A 14,220-nucleotide genomic window follows, 5' to 3' on the forward strand; every position below is an offset into this window, starting at 1 on the left:
TTTTTTTGTTTGTTTGTTGTTTGTTTGAAAAATCGCCGAGTGGTGTCGTGAGCACCGCATGAAAAATGAAAACACTTCTGAGATCACTGTCCCTAAGCGTGACATTTTTGTCAACTAGGGTCTAATAAATGGTAAGGGGAAAAAAACCCCAAGAACACTAAGGGATTGTACGTGAAAACTCCACAGAGAAGTACTTGTCATCCAGGGGTGGGGGAGGTGGCTTCCCTCAGACCACAGCTGGATGAGCTGGAATAGACCCAGGAACAGGCCACTGGAGTTGGCACTGGCACGCATCCAGGCGGCACAAACAAAAACTTAACATGTATTTTTATTTTTTGGGTCGGTCCAAGAAAAATATTACACAAGATAGGTTTCATTAATCCCATTAATATCATTCTGCCCTGGCTCCCGACAGCTGGGATTTGTGATGATAAATTTCTCTGAATTTAAGAAGCAGAGTGAGTCTCCATCCTGGGCGTGAACCGCAGTTCTCAGTTCCTGGGCCGGGGATTCCGTTCATCCATCTGCCTGCCATTCTCGTCTGTACCCGTGTGTGGTGTTGAGACGAGTTCTTTAGAGTTAGAATCCCTGTGTGTAGCGCTTTGCAAGACAGTACCTCCCACCCCGGGCACCTAAATGTATATATACCTCCGGTAGGCATTTCACAGGATTTGGAAGTTTTAGATCAGCGGTTCTCCATCTGTGAGTCTCCACCCCTGTGGGGGTTGAACGACCCTTTCACAAGGGTCCCCCGAGGCCATTGGAAAACACAGAGATTTGCATTACGATTCCTTATATATTTGGTTGTGAGCCTAGCCTTTAACGGCTGAGCCATCTCTCCAGCCCTGCATTACGATTCCTAACAGTAGCAAAATTACAGTTATGAAGCTGCAGCAAAATAGTTTTATGACTGGGAGTCAGCACAGCACGAGGAACTGTATTCCAGGGTCGCAGCATTAGGAAGGTTGAGAGCCACTGCTCTAGACCAGAGATGTCTGAAGCTGACATCGAACAATGGAGAGGGACCTGAGGGAGACTTGAGACCCTGAGTTAGGCGCGGTTGCTTGGGATCGGGTCTGTGACCACATTCCAATTGGTTTTCTTGAACGTGTGTGGGAGCGTGGCTTCCCTTCACCAAGGGGCCTAAGAACTGATAAAGAAGGAAGTTCCATGGGCTTACATTTTCTTTTCTGACACGTGCTGCATCAAGGAGGCCCTCCATGGGGTAGCTGGAGCTTCTGAAGCCCCAAGAGAGGGGAGGGCAAATGGCTTGTTACTGAGTTTAATTAGCCAACAGGCATCCATCCTATCCTCCCCGAGGGCTTTCTTTAAAATGTTGGAAGAAGGGTCCGATGATGTAAAAGCCCATGAAAACGCTGCGCCTGCAACATCTCCAGGACAGGATCTCTGTGGCTCATCTGGGAAGCTTTTAAAATGCCCAGAAATGCATGAACTCCTAATTGGAACAAGGGGCCGTTGAAGGGCACAGTGACCTCGACTAGCTGAGCCTTGGAATAGCCCCCTAGAAAACAACTTAAAGGACTGATCTTGTGCCCCAGCATGGCTCCCAACTTTTATGCAACCGGCCACCTTCTCTTTGAGTCTCTACATGCAGTGAAGAGACTCTGATGATTTTGGACCCATCCTTGGCCCAGTTAAGGTTCAGGTGCTGTCTCTTCCCGCAATGCACAGAGCTTCAAACTGGACTCGATTTCCCTCCAGTCACAATGCGCATCACATTCAACACCGCAGCAGAAGCTGCCTTCGGCAACTGAAATTAAAATTGATTATAGAAATCAGTTCCTATTTTCACATCCTATTTTCTTGCAAAAGTGCCAGTCACACTGGATTAGCGTCCACCCTACTTTGGTGATTTTAATCGCATTAGTAAGATTTATTTTCTCAAATGAGGTCTCAGTCCAAGGCATTAAGTACCAGGGATGATGAGCTTAATGTATTGTTTTTATGGGGAACAGACACAAGACACACCATAAATTCCCCTCTAATGATGTGTTCTACATATACCCTGAAGTATAATGTCTGACCTCTTCCTGATACTCATTCACCTTGGGCATGGGGCTTGTGTGGGTTACGGGGATTTCCAGGGGAACTGAGATGTATATGGACACAAGCAAATCGGAGGTAAGGGCCACAGCATGTGGATCTGGGGTGAGACGTGATTCAGTTTGTACTGGAAGCATTTGGGCACTCAGGGACCGTGAAAGGAGGGACTCAGGACAGGGCACTCGGTCACGTCTCAGCTGTGTGACTTTGACCATGTCTTTGGGCCAGTCTGGTTTGCTGAATGGTCCTTCCATTGACCTCGCAGGCTGAGTAAGGAGAAGGGAGACATAGTTTTGTGATTAGTAAGGTGCCCCGCCCATGGAAAAACATTGCCACATGCCTTGCGTCACTTTTGAATGTGAACTTAGATGACAGCAATGTGGAAATGGGGTGAAATCAGCAGAAAAACAGATCTGTTGCTGTAATAACATTTCTTTCAAGAAAACCTGGTCCCTAGAGGTGGGCCTCCTTGCTGACATTTGAATACCTCCACATTTCCAGTGCTCAGAGTTCTCTTTCCCTGTGTGACTAGAAGCTTAAAACGTCGCTTGCTAATGAACACCAGATGGTAGATCTGGACTGCCCGGCCCACAAGCCTGTCCTGGATGCCCCTTGACTTGCTTCAGAGATACAGTACCTGGGCTGACAATCCTGCAACTGAACAGGAGAGAGAAACCTGGGGTTTACCCATCCTGTCCTGAAGTCCTCGTGGCTGCTGGGAGATGCCGCTCACATACCCAGGCTTTGACGTCATGGGCAAATCGAGCAGAAATGATTGATAGGCCTGTGAGAAACCAATACCTCTGGGGCTGTGCTACATCTATTCCCTTACTTGTTTTATATCCTGCTTTCTAGAGAGTTCTAAAGATATCATATTCCCACTGCTTATTCCTTCCTGGGAGAAAAGCACCATGTTTGCAACGCACGATTCTGTCGTGTTATGATATAACTTTATGAATTGTGCATAATCAGAACGTCTAGCCTCCTGGAAATATGGCAGAGGCTGTGCATAACTTAGAAATCCGTAGTGTCCGCGTGATGACTGACGAGGTTCCCAAGCAAAGGTATAGGCTCCAGGTCAGGGTCAGAGCTTTAGGAAGTTCCCTGGGGAGAGCCTCCGGTTCCTCCTCTGTCACAAAGGTAGATTGTAGTAGCTTAGCGGAGATGGTGCAGCGCTGTGCGTTACATTTCTGTTGCTGTGATAAAATAGCACAACCAGAAGCAACTGGAGTTCAAAGGAAGCGGCTTTCTTTATCCTGACGGTTCCAGACAGAGAGTTTGCCAGGGAAACCTTGGCAGCAGGAAGCTGAGAGATTTCATGTTTCCATTCACCGGCAGATCACAGAAAGAACAAACAGGAAGTGTGGAGAGGTGATGAACTACGAAAGCCCGCCCCCAGTGACATACTTCCTCTAGCAAGGCTGTACCTTCCCACAACCTCCCCACACATCACCACCAACTGGGGACCAAATAATGTTCAAATGCATGAGCCTGTGGGGGTCATTTCTCATTCAAAGCACTACAGCTGTTTAGAGAAATAATGTTTTCTTTGGATGGAATTAAGTGCAAATAAAAGCTGAGGCACTGAAGCCGCCCTGGTTAATGGGGAAGCTGGGGAAATGAGGGTCTCCTGCTGTCCCTGCCTCTACCGGGGAGTCCGCATCATTGCTATGAGGCAGAGCATAAAAGCATTGAGCCAGTTTACCTTGAAGACCTAGTTATCGGCATCAACAGTTGTGTTTTTTAGCTCTCTCACTCAACAGATCTCTCTTCTAATTAACACTCCTTCATGAAAAAAAAATTCAGAGGACTGTGTATCAGTCCTCTGAAACACAGAGGAATGATAAAGTTGTGCTGTTCATTTCTGAAAATAATGTATATCGTGGTACCTTTTGTGGTACTGTGGGGGACGGCATTTTGTAACAATATTTGCAGTCATGCCTTTTGACCCACATGCTGCCTTTTGACACTCTCCAGGGTCAGAGTTCATGTCCTACCTACGGGAACCTTTGTTTCTGTAGTGACACATGACACTGGGAGTATTTTGTAACCCAGCTGCAGAATCTCCCTCCCATTTTTGGAAAATTACTCAATGGGGGAAATGGGAGATGTGGAGGGGAGGGAGCCCAAGGGCTGTCACCGCCTACTTTAATTGCAAGACTAGGCTTGGTGACAGCTAACTACCAATGCCATTCTCTCGTTTGCTTGGGCCACTTTTACCTGAATCCTTAAAAGAACCAAGTCATTCCACATAGATTGGTACTATCCCCTGCCCATGTTGTGAGAGAAATGGGGAAATGTACTAATGGATGACTAAGTCAGAATCACTCTGTCAGAAGATTCCATTTTCAAACTAGAACAACAGTTCTAAGGGAGCTGTTCCTAAGTGAGAGGCTATCCTGAGAAGCAAGTGTTTCATGAAGAACCATGGCATGGGAGGCGGCTTGATATAGAGACACTAACATAGATATGAATATTGCATTCTGGTGATCAGGTCTCATAGACCAGGGATCATCACAGCGACAGTCTTAATTCACTGGTTTCTACTGTGGGAAGGGCTTCCCCTTCTCCATCTCTTTAAAATGGCATACGCCAATTGAATGAAACAGTCGGATTCAATGTGGTGTCTTCATACATGGATATAATATATTTTGATCACTATCTCTCATGATCAACACCTTAGTTACTCTTCTATTGCTGTGATAAGACTCACAACCAAGGCGGCTGGGCTCACAGTTTCAGAGGGCTAGACTCCATGGCCATCATGGTGGAGAGCATGAAGCAGGCAGCAGGCATGGCTCTGGAGCAGGTGGCTGAGAGCTTACATCTTGGTCCACAAGCATGAGGCCCAGAGAGAGACTGGGAATGGTGTGAGGTCTTAAAACAAGACCTGTTCCAGTGACACACCTCCTCTGTCAAGGCCACACCTCCTAATCCTTCCCAAACAGTTCCGTCATCTGGGCACTACATATTCAAACACATGAGCCTGTGGGGGTCATTCTCATTGCCCTACTCCAAGGCCTTTCTCGGAAGTAGAGCAGGAGATGTTTGTCTTCTGGTATGATCTGGGAGGAATTAACAAGAAGTGGCTTGTACATGGCAGACAGCCGCAGAGCTTCTTGACTCTGCCCCATCACGGGAGATGAATTTTCGAGGGGCAGGGTCGCATGCTTCCCCCTCAGATCGACAGCAGCTGCAGAAGCACTCCAACACTGAAGCTTCGTGAGAATAAAGACTTGAGAGGGAAAGCAATGCCCTGGGCATAATGAGCAGCAGAGACAGCTGCTGCCAGCATGCCTCACTGGGGTAGGTGGGAAAGGCAGCCAGCAGAAAACACGCCACCCAGAAGCGGGTGCCGTGGAGTTCTGGAGTAGGTACAGGGTTTGCCAAGAAAAGAACGCTCGTGGCGTTGGTTCCATAAAGGCCTTGTTAAAACAATGTCGAGTTGATAGCAAGCCTGTGGCCCTGGACTTAGTTCAAACACAAGGGTAAGAGCCCATGGGTGTGTAGTCATACCTACCAGCTTTTGGAAAGCGACCCCTGCTAATGCTTCAGGCTTGTGATGTCAGCCCAGTGGAATTAGAGTCATCCTGCTTGGAATTATATAACTAATTACAGCCAGCTTCAGTAACAATTATTAATCAGTCCAAACACAGCCGGCTCTTCCGTGGTGGATAGTTTATGTGGACTAATCAGGTCCAAATTAGTTTTGCTAATGATCTTGGATGGTCCATGCCCAGAGGCCAGACAAACTCCATGGTGTGTTCTCATACCCCAGGTTAGTCTCAAGGGACAGAGGCTCTGCTGATAAGCTGTGAGGTCAATGTGGTGAGCTCAGAGTCCTTCACATTTAGGGTTTAGAGAGTGACTGCCAATCATCAATGTTATCCAACACAGAGAACTCAACGACCACCTTTGTTCTTGGGGACTAGCACTTGGCAAGCTTGTGACTGTGGGGTCTTCCATTGATGTGGCGTGATCTTGGGAGCCAGACATCATGTCCACAGCCTGTTAGATGTGTTGGAGCCTGGAAGGTTGTGAAGTGACACGCATTGCGATTTAATTGTGTCTAACGTAATATCCTTTCTGTGTCCCTTCTGCATTAGATGGGCAGTTCCTGGAAGGTCAGGGATAGAATTTTAATCACCTTTCCATGCAACTGAAGAACAACTTACACGTGTACCACATGGGTTCCATGGGTACCTGACACCTGACTGTCCTGGACACATGTAGGTGCCCAGAGAGACCAGGTGTGCTGGTCAAAGTGCAGGAGACAGCTGAATCAGGTGAGTTGGTGTGGAGAGTCAGGATTACTGGCTAACCCTTGCTGACGCTTGCTGATTTAGATTCTCTTCACCTGACTTCCCTGTGGACAGATGTTGAGGCTGGGAGAACCTAAGGCTGGCCCAGAGGGTGGGAGGCCTAGCTGTGAATCCTCTCTTCTTGCTCTAGGACTCTCCTCATCTCTCCACGCTCTTCTATCTAGAGCAGATGCCTCTGCTCGAGGACAGTCTCTGGCCCCTGACTGGCTTCTCATCCATCCCTTTATGGTAGGCTCCAAAGCTGAGTCTACCTACCAGTTGCTGCACTGACGTTTTTCCCTTCGAAGTCTGTCCAACGTTGGCATTTGCCAAGCCCAGCAAATGAGCAACTCCCTGCCAAGGGCCAGTTTCCCACAGCAGCAAAATAATCATATCTGACACACAGACTTTTTTTTTCTAAATGAAGACAAAGGACCAGCTGAGAGAGAGAGAGAGAGAGAGAGAGAGAGAGAGAGAGAGATTATTATTTCAATAACACCAACCTTTTGTTTCACTTCAGAAGTTTTATCTTTCCACAGAGTCAGTGTGTTCAGAAGTACATCATGGGTCAGGACTCCCCAGCATGGAGTCCTTGTGAGAGTCGTCAACCCACAGGATACCGAGGCCAGAGCTAAGCCTCCAGGGAGTGTCCTGAGTTGTTTGGGCCTAGCCTCCCCTGCTCCAGTTACTGCTACATAACGCAGCAGCTTCTCAGTCGCATCCTCAAAGGGTCGCTCTGTGAAATGACCGAAATGGGAGAGTCTGCTGCTCTTTGTCAAACTGCCATGAGAGGTTCTCAAACTCCACAAAGTCATGAGGCAGGCTGCATATTCTTCCTGTAGCTCTGCCTGAGGAGACACTTCTCCACATACCGCCCTTCCAGGGGGCCCAGAAACTATGTAGTTCATGGGCCTTGACCTTTCTCAGCTTCCCGGCAGCTTGGGCTGACTTCTCAGCATCCAGTGGAACACTTTGCCACAGACTTGGTTTCCTGGTAAAAAACACCCCTCCCATCCTTCAATTTTGTCTTTTTGTTCTTGATTTAATGGGACTTGCATTAAATACGCGATTCTTTCCCAAAATCTCACAGAATGGCCACTTTCTTCCCTGTCAGCTGTGAGGGCTACTGATGGTTGTGCTTGGACATCACAGGGCAGCAGGAATGTAGAGCGAGATGCTGTGATCTGCTGAAGCAAGATTTGATCTCAGCTTTCCTCACCCACAGCTGCCCCCATGCTCTCTTCTAAAGAGAAGGTTAGCCACACTCAGACCCACTCTTTGTGGGCCTGGTGCTGATAGGAGATAAGGCCTGCAGATCCTCACGCAAGAGACCCAGTGAGTGTTTACACTTTTCTTTGGAGCAGTCTTGGGTTGGTCTTATCTGAGTTGTCCTCACAGATGCGTGACTGACGCAGACCCAGACACCACACTTGGGGCTTAACGTTTCAAAGTTGTCATGTGAATCCCTTGATTCTCTCCCTCTCTCTCTCTCTCTCTCTCTCTCTCTCTCTCTCTCTCTCTCTCTCTCTCTCTCTCTCTCCTGCCAGGATCCAGGGGCTTGTACTTGAAGGCTGAGGTTCCTCTGATGCTATCCTTTCCCCTCCCTGTCTCAGTACCACCCCTATCCTGAGCAAGTGCAGGCATCGGGTTTATTTGTGTATGTTTATGTGCATCTGTATATACACATGCATAGCAAGGTATGTATACAGAAGTCAAAGAACAACTTGGAAAAGCCACTTTTCTCCTACCATGTGGGTCCTGGGAGGTGGGGGGAACCTCACGTTGTCAACCTTGGCCACAGCACTTTTATCCACAGAGCCATCTTACTTGCCCAGTCACAGTGGTTTTGAGAGAGGGAGGCTGCAGAGGAGAACGTGCTTGTTGAACACAGGGTCTAGTTTCCATCTTGCACTAGGGCTTGACAAACTATGCAGGTGACTCTGGGTCCATTGTCTCTTCCTAACCTGTATGGCCATCTGTCTGGCCAGGGAAAAGTTTTGCGTAGCCAGATTCCACTTTCTAACAAAGGGAGGAAAAAAGTCAGGGTGTTTGCTTACTAGGCTGAGCAGTGGCTGTTGGGGGGCCCAAGACGTACAGGTGTGTACTACCCCCCCCCCCAGGAGCTGCCTATGAGAGTTACTTCAGGAGGGACCCACACTTGTCAATGTATTTCATTGTTCTAGACGCTGGATGAAACAGAAGACTGACACAGAAAGCTATGTTTTATGATAGGAACAATAGTCCGGTTTTGGCTTGAGTTTTTTTTAGGGGTACAGGCTCTTCCCAGAGCTCTAGAGGCAGCAAGGACACAGGCAGAAGGTTGTTGGAGCCCATCTGAGAGGCTGCGCAGTGTCTTTGCACGAACCCCGTCAAGCTAAAGGTGAACACTGGTATACTAAAAAGCAAGTTTGTGGGCATACGATAGGAGGAGAATCAGGGAAAGGAGACAGGGGAAATCAACACTTTCAGATGATCTCACAGCAGCCTGTCATGAAAGACTTCGGGGAAACTCCGCTAGTCATTGAAGAAATGGGAAGCAGCCAGAAGATTTCTTATGAAGATCACTGACAGACTGAGAGTCCCTGTGACAAGTATTCTGCTGTGTAAGAACATGGGTTGTAAGTTCACGTGCACGCGCACGTGTACGTGCACACACACGCACACACACACGCACACACACGCACACACACACACAAGAAGGAAGCCCAACCCATATTTGATGACTGGCAAAGGCAAATTATAGGTCTTGAGGGATGGCTCTAGGTGATAGAGTTTGTGTAACCATGAGAACCCGAGTATGGAATACCCGTGTAAAATCTGGGCATGTCTACATGCATCTTGAGGGCATGGCTACATGCATCTGGGCACCTACAGCTGTAGATGCAGACACATGATGACCACTGGACACTAGGGTCAATGAGAGATCTTGTCTTGAGGGTGTATAGATGCGTAGTGGACTCCGAAAGCCTGTTATGGCATCTTCATGCACACCATGGGCACACACACCTGGACACACGTGTAAATACATACATACATATATACATATACATCATGTACACATACATATACACATACACATACATATACACATTAAACTACCTGCCCACAGAAGAAGTGATACTAAGAAACTATGATATGATGTAAAACATGGACATCATATGTATGAAAAAGATAGAAATAGAGAAAGAAAGAAAAGGAGAGAGAAAAGTAAAAAGGGAGAGGAAAAGACTAGCTAATATTTCAAAGGTATTTATTACATGCAATCATTTCCATAATAGTGTGGATCTATAGGCAAGATCAAGCAGGACGAAATGGTCAGGAAAACTATAGTACAATATGGCAAGAAGACTAGGGAGGACTATTCATCTTTTCTGTGAAGACTGAAGCATCCCTTGATGGCTTAAACTGTGGGAGGGGACAATGTGAGCCAGAGTAAGGGACTGCTTCTGTAGGGGTGCTTCTCTTGCGGGGAGGAAGCCTTGTAAGCATTCGCACAGGGCCTATGACTGGCAGGCCTCTCCGCATCATCCCCTCCAAATACATATTGTTTTCTACCAACCCTCCCTGGCTTATCTGCCTGCCCATGTACTTTGTCTTTTACAAATGTTATGTCCGTAATTACTGAGATCTGTCTTCTGTTGGAAGGATTAGGGTGTGCTGGGGTAGCTGGCTGCGATCCCCCTTAGCCAATGGAGAGGGCCTCACCAATCTCTATCCGAGGCTGGTGTCCTGACTCACAGGCCCTGGCCTCCCTTTGGAATCCCTGTGGGAAGGCTTTGCCTGGTACCCTAATGCCAGTGGAATGTACTCACAGGCAGCCTGTCAGGATCTCAGACAGATGAAGGTGAGGGATGACTTAAACTCTTCTTGTTTGGGTAAAGGTTGGTATTGCCTTGAGGAGGAAGGCAATGGGAGTCTCATGGATCTGTGATCACAGAGTCTAGGAGACTCTGTGATCCAATGGCCTGCAGAAGAGTAGGCCTGGGAGTCAGGAGACGAATGGTCTGCATAAAGATTATGGCTTGAGCTTTCATTTGACCGGATAACAGAAGCTATACTTTTCCACTGGCAGAGGCTGAGGGCATTCAATTGATGCAGGCAAGCAGGACCACCTGGTCCAATTCAAAGAGGTGGCAAGTCAAAACCAAAATTGACCTGGCCCAAGCAAATCAATTGCCCAGCCGCAGGACAGTGTGTCTGAGTCACAGCAAACAGGTAAGGAGCTGGGGCTGAGAGCCATCCATATAACATTCAATCTTAAGAGTGAGCAGCTGGGGGCATCCATACAGACACAGCACGCGAAAGGAAGAAGGGGTCTTGGACCACTCTGCTCTGGTAGGAGCTACTCACTGGAAGAGGTGGTTTTAGGGAGTCCTTGTCAGATCAGTCAAGGAACATCCCAGCAGCCAGCACCCTGTAAGGATCAAACATCCTTTGGATGTGAGGGGTGGGGGGGTGGGCTCCCTGTCACATGGTGGGAATAAACAACCCTTGCATCAGGGAGCAATTCTTTGGCATCTGGCCTGTTGGCGTCAACTCTGTTCCCTGCAGCAGCTCATGTAAGACTGAGAGGCTCCCAGCACATAAGCCTGACCCAAGAGCTCAGTGTTAGAAACCTGGAAAGATACTCAAAGGCCCAGAATGTCCCCTCTGTGTCTGGATACCATGTTCTAGGATGTTCCAGCTGAAGTCACAGGCTCCTGTGGAATCTTCTTTGGTGTTGAAACAAGTTACCCTACCTCAGCTGGATCCAGCAAAACACAATCCTGTCCTTCGAATTTGATCTTAGCCACTGCCGAAGTTGTCCTGTTTAGAGGGCTGGCTTCTTTTTCGGAGCTGTGAAGAGACAGACTTCCCCATCATTTGGACATCTACATGTGCTCCTTGGTTTGTGGTGCCTTCCTTCAGAGGAAATCCTTTGCTGTCCCTGGCACACCCCTTTTCTCTCCTCTGTAGTCATCCCTCTGCCTCATCTCTTTGAGGATGTGGTGCTATGAGCAGAACATGAGATGACCTCAGAGCCTCATGTTTGTTTCCCTGCTGGATCCTGCTGACGTAGGGTAACTTGTTTCAACACCAAAGAAGATCCTACAGGAGTCTGTGCCTTCAGCTGGAATGTTCTAGAACATGGTATTCAGACACAGAAGGGACCTTCTGAACCTTTAAGTATCTTCCCAGGTTTCTAACACTGAGCTCATGGGTCAGGCTTGTGTGGTAGGTGCCTCTCAGTCCTAAATGAGCTGCTTCAAGGAACAGAGGTGACATCAACAGGCCAGACGCTGTCTCCAAGGGTGGAGCCTGCTTACCATGTCATCCTCACTTTGAAACTGTGAGACAAAGATACACCCCCCACCCTTGTGACCGCCATAGGTTGTTTCTGTCAGGGATCTAGGTCACAATGACGCAGGAAAAGTGGCTGATGCACACAGAGGCCACATTGATAACCCAGGCCTGTCTTTCCTTAAGACTCTTATCTTGGAGTGAGGATGATGACTCAGTCAGTAAGGACTCTTGCATTGCAAGCGTGAGGACCTAAGTTCCAGTCCAAGAACCAAGAGAGAAGAAGTCTTCTGTGTTGGTATGCACTTAGGATTCAGTTGATGGGGGTGGAGTCAGGGAAAGGTCAGAGACAGGAGGATTCCTGAGGCTGGCCCCTAGCCTTGCTTAATCAGAATCATCAAAGCAAGTCAGAGAAACAATGTAGGGGGTTGGGCATGATGGTTCACACCTTTACTCCTAGAACCTAGGAGGCAGAAACTAGTTGAGCCCCTAAGCTTGAGGCCAATCTGGTGTATATAGGGAGTTCTGGGCCAGCCAGGGCTACAAGGTAAAATAACAAAACCAAAACCAAAAACAAACAACAACAACAAAAACAAACCAAAAAGCCCATCATAAACACTAACCAAATAAACAAACCAAAAAAAAATTTTAAAAAGAAAACCCACAAAAAAAACCCTAAACAAATAACAAAACAAACAACTCAAAACAAAACAAATTAGACATGTTTGAAGAACGACAACTGAGGCTGTCTCCTGGCCTACGCATGCGCGCGCTCACACACACACACACACACACACACACACACACACACACACGCACACGCACACACATACACACGCACGCGCACGTGTGCGTGCACTCCCTCATGTCAGGAAAGGAAGCATTCCACACATACTCTGGGGATCAGATGTGGACGTTTTCTTCTTGTGGGAATGGGGCAGCACGGAGCTTAGCTCAGAGTGGGAGAGGGTAAGACTGAAGATGGTGGTCGGCAGGTCCTCTACACTGGCAGTAGAGAAGATGGGTCTGTGAAGGCAGAGAAGGCGGAGTTTGGGATGTATGCTCTTAGGGTAATCAGCAACCAAGGAAAAGAGAGGCCAAGGTGGATAAAGGTCTGGATATGGCCTGTCCTTTGTGTCTAAGACTGTGCCTGGCAGTCACTGTAGGCTCCACACGTACTAGTTGCATGAAGAGTGAATGCGGGGGGGGGGTGGAAGGTGGGGGTGCTGCCACTTCCTGTGGGCTGTCCCCAGCCTCCTAGCCTTCTTCTTTTAAGCCCCCTTGGAGAGCTGACCCAGCAGAGCTGGATCAGGCAGGGAAACTGGCTCATCTTAGAGGCACAGCGCCAACTTCAGAGAGTATGGTGTGCATGGATTGCATTGTCCCGGGTGGGGGTGGGGGATGGGGGGGAGGCAAAGGTGTCCTGGCCTTAGCACACAGAAGTGAGACTTTTGGTTCTGTTCCACTCTCGTTTCCACAGTCTGGGAAATGAGACCATAATCCGACTCTGTGGTTCAGGATTTGGCTTCCTCTTCTAGGCTTCCAGCTCTCGAGGATGGCTCAAAATGGCCCCACTTTCCCGCTGTCAACCAATTCTCACAACTGATTAGAGGGCCGATGAGAAACTGACAGGCTGAGCTGTTTTCTGAACTGTCTTCCCTGTCACTCTGTCCAGGAGACAGCCCGACTTTCCCGGACTCTGTGTGTACCAGGGCTGAGGGAGTCCTTCATACTTAATTCTGTTTGCTTGCACAATAGATGTGTACTGAGATATTACAGCATTCCTGGAGTCGATGCTGGGGCAAGCTGGATCAATGACAACACTCTCTCCCTTCCGAAACTTCCAGAGCCTTAATCTTGTAGGGACTGGTCGATGGTGCCGAGCCCAGAGTGCTTTACATTCCTTGGCCTGGAGGGACACACGTCAGTCTCCCATGAAGAGCCTTGGTTGTTGGGTTCTTAGAAAGTTATTTGTTTTTTGGAGTTCACGAGTTAGTACACAATGAACTGTCTCCTAAGAAGAGGACACAGACCCCAGGCTTCAGGCTGCTTCAATCAATCATTCATTCATTTATCCATCACCAGGGGGTGTCCGCTGTGAACCAGACACTGTGGATTTAAAGATGAAAAGAGTTTGGCCCCTGTCAGCTCCCAAGGAAGGCTCAGGCTGACCCGTGAGTGGGTGACAGGCGTACAAACAGCCTCCCGTGGCCCTTGGGAGACGTGGACTGAATAAGACAGGGAGGCAGGACAATCATACACTAGGAGAGTCCAGGGTCTGGCCAAGGAGGATAATTCAATGTTGGTTGAATGAAGGGTTAGGCCCAGGGGGGAGGAGCCGGAAGAACTGAATACATCTCTGTCCTGAGAAGCTGTCCAGATACCCTGCAGGGAAGAGAAAGGAGGCAGGGGATGATAGGGTAGAGGATGAAGAGTCATTGCACCTTTTTCTCTTGAAATAAACAGGGTGGTGGTAAAAACACATGAGTTACATAACAGCTTGGTCATCTGGTGACAGGGACAGGTGCCTTTGGGAGATGAGAAACTGCAGCCAGGGAGATAGGGGGAGGATGGT

The sequence above is a fragment of the Rattus norvegicus genome, chromosome 9 (assembly GCF_036323735.1).
Source record: "Rattus norvegicus strain BN/NHsdMcwi chromosome 9, GRCr8, whole genome shotgun sequence".
Lineage (NCBI taxonomy): Eukaryota > Metazoa > Chordata > Mammalia > Rodentia > Muridae > Rattus > Rattus norvegicus.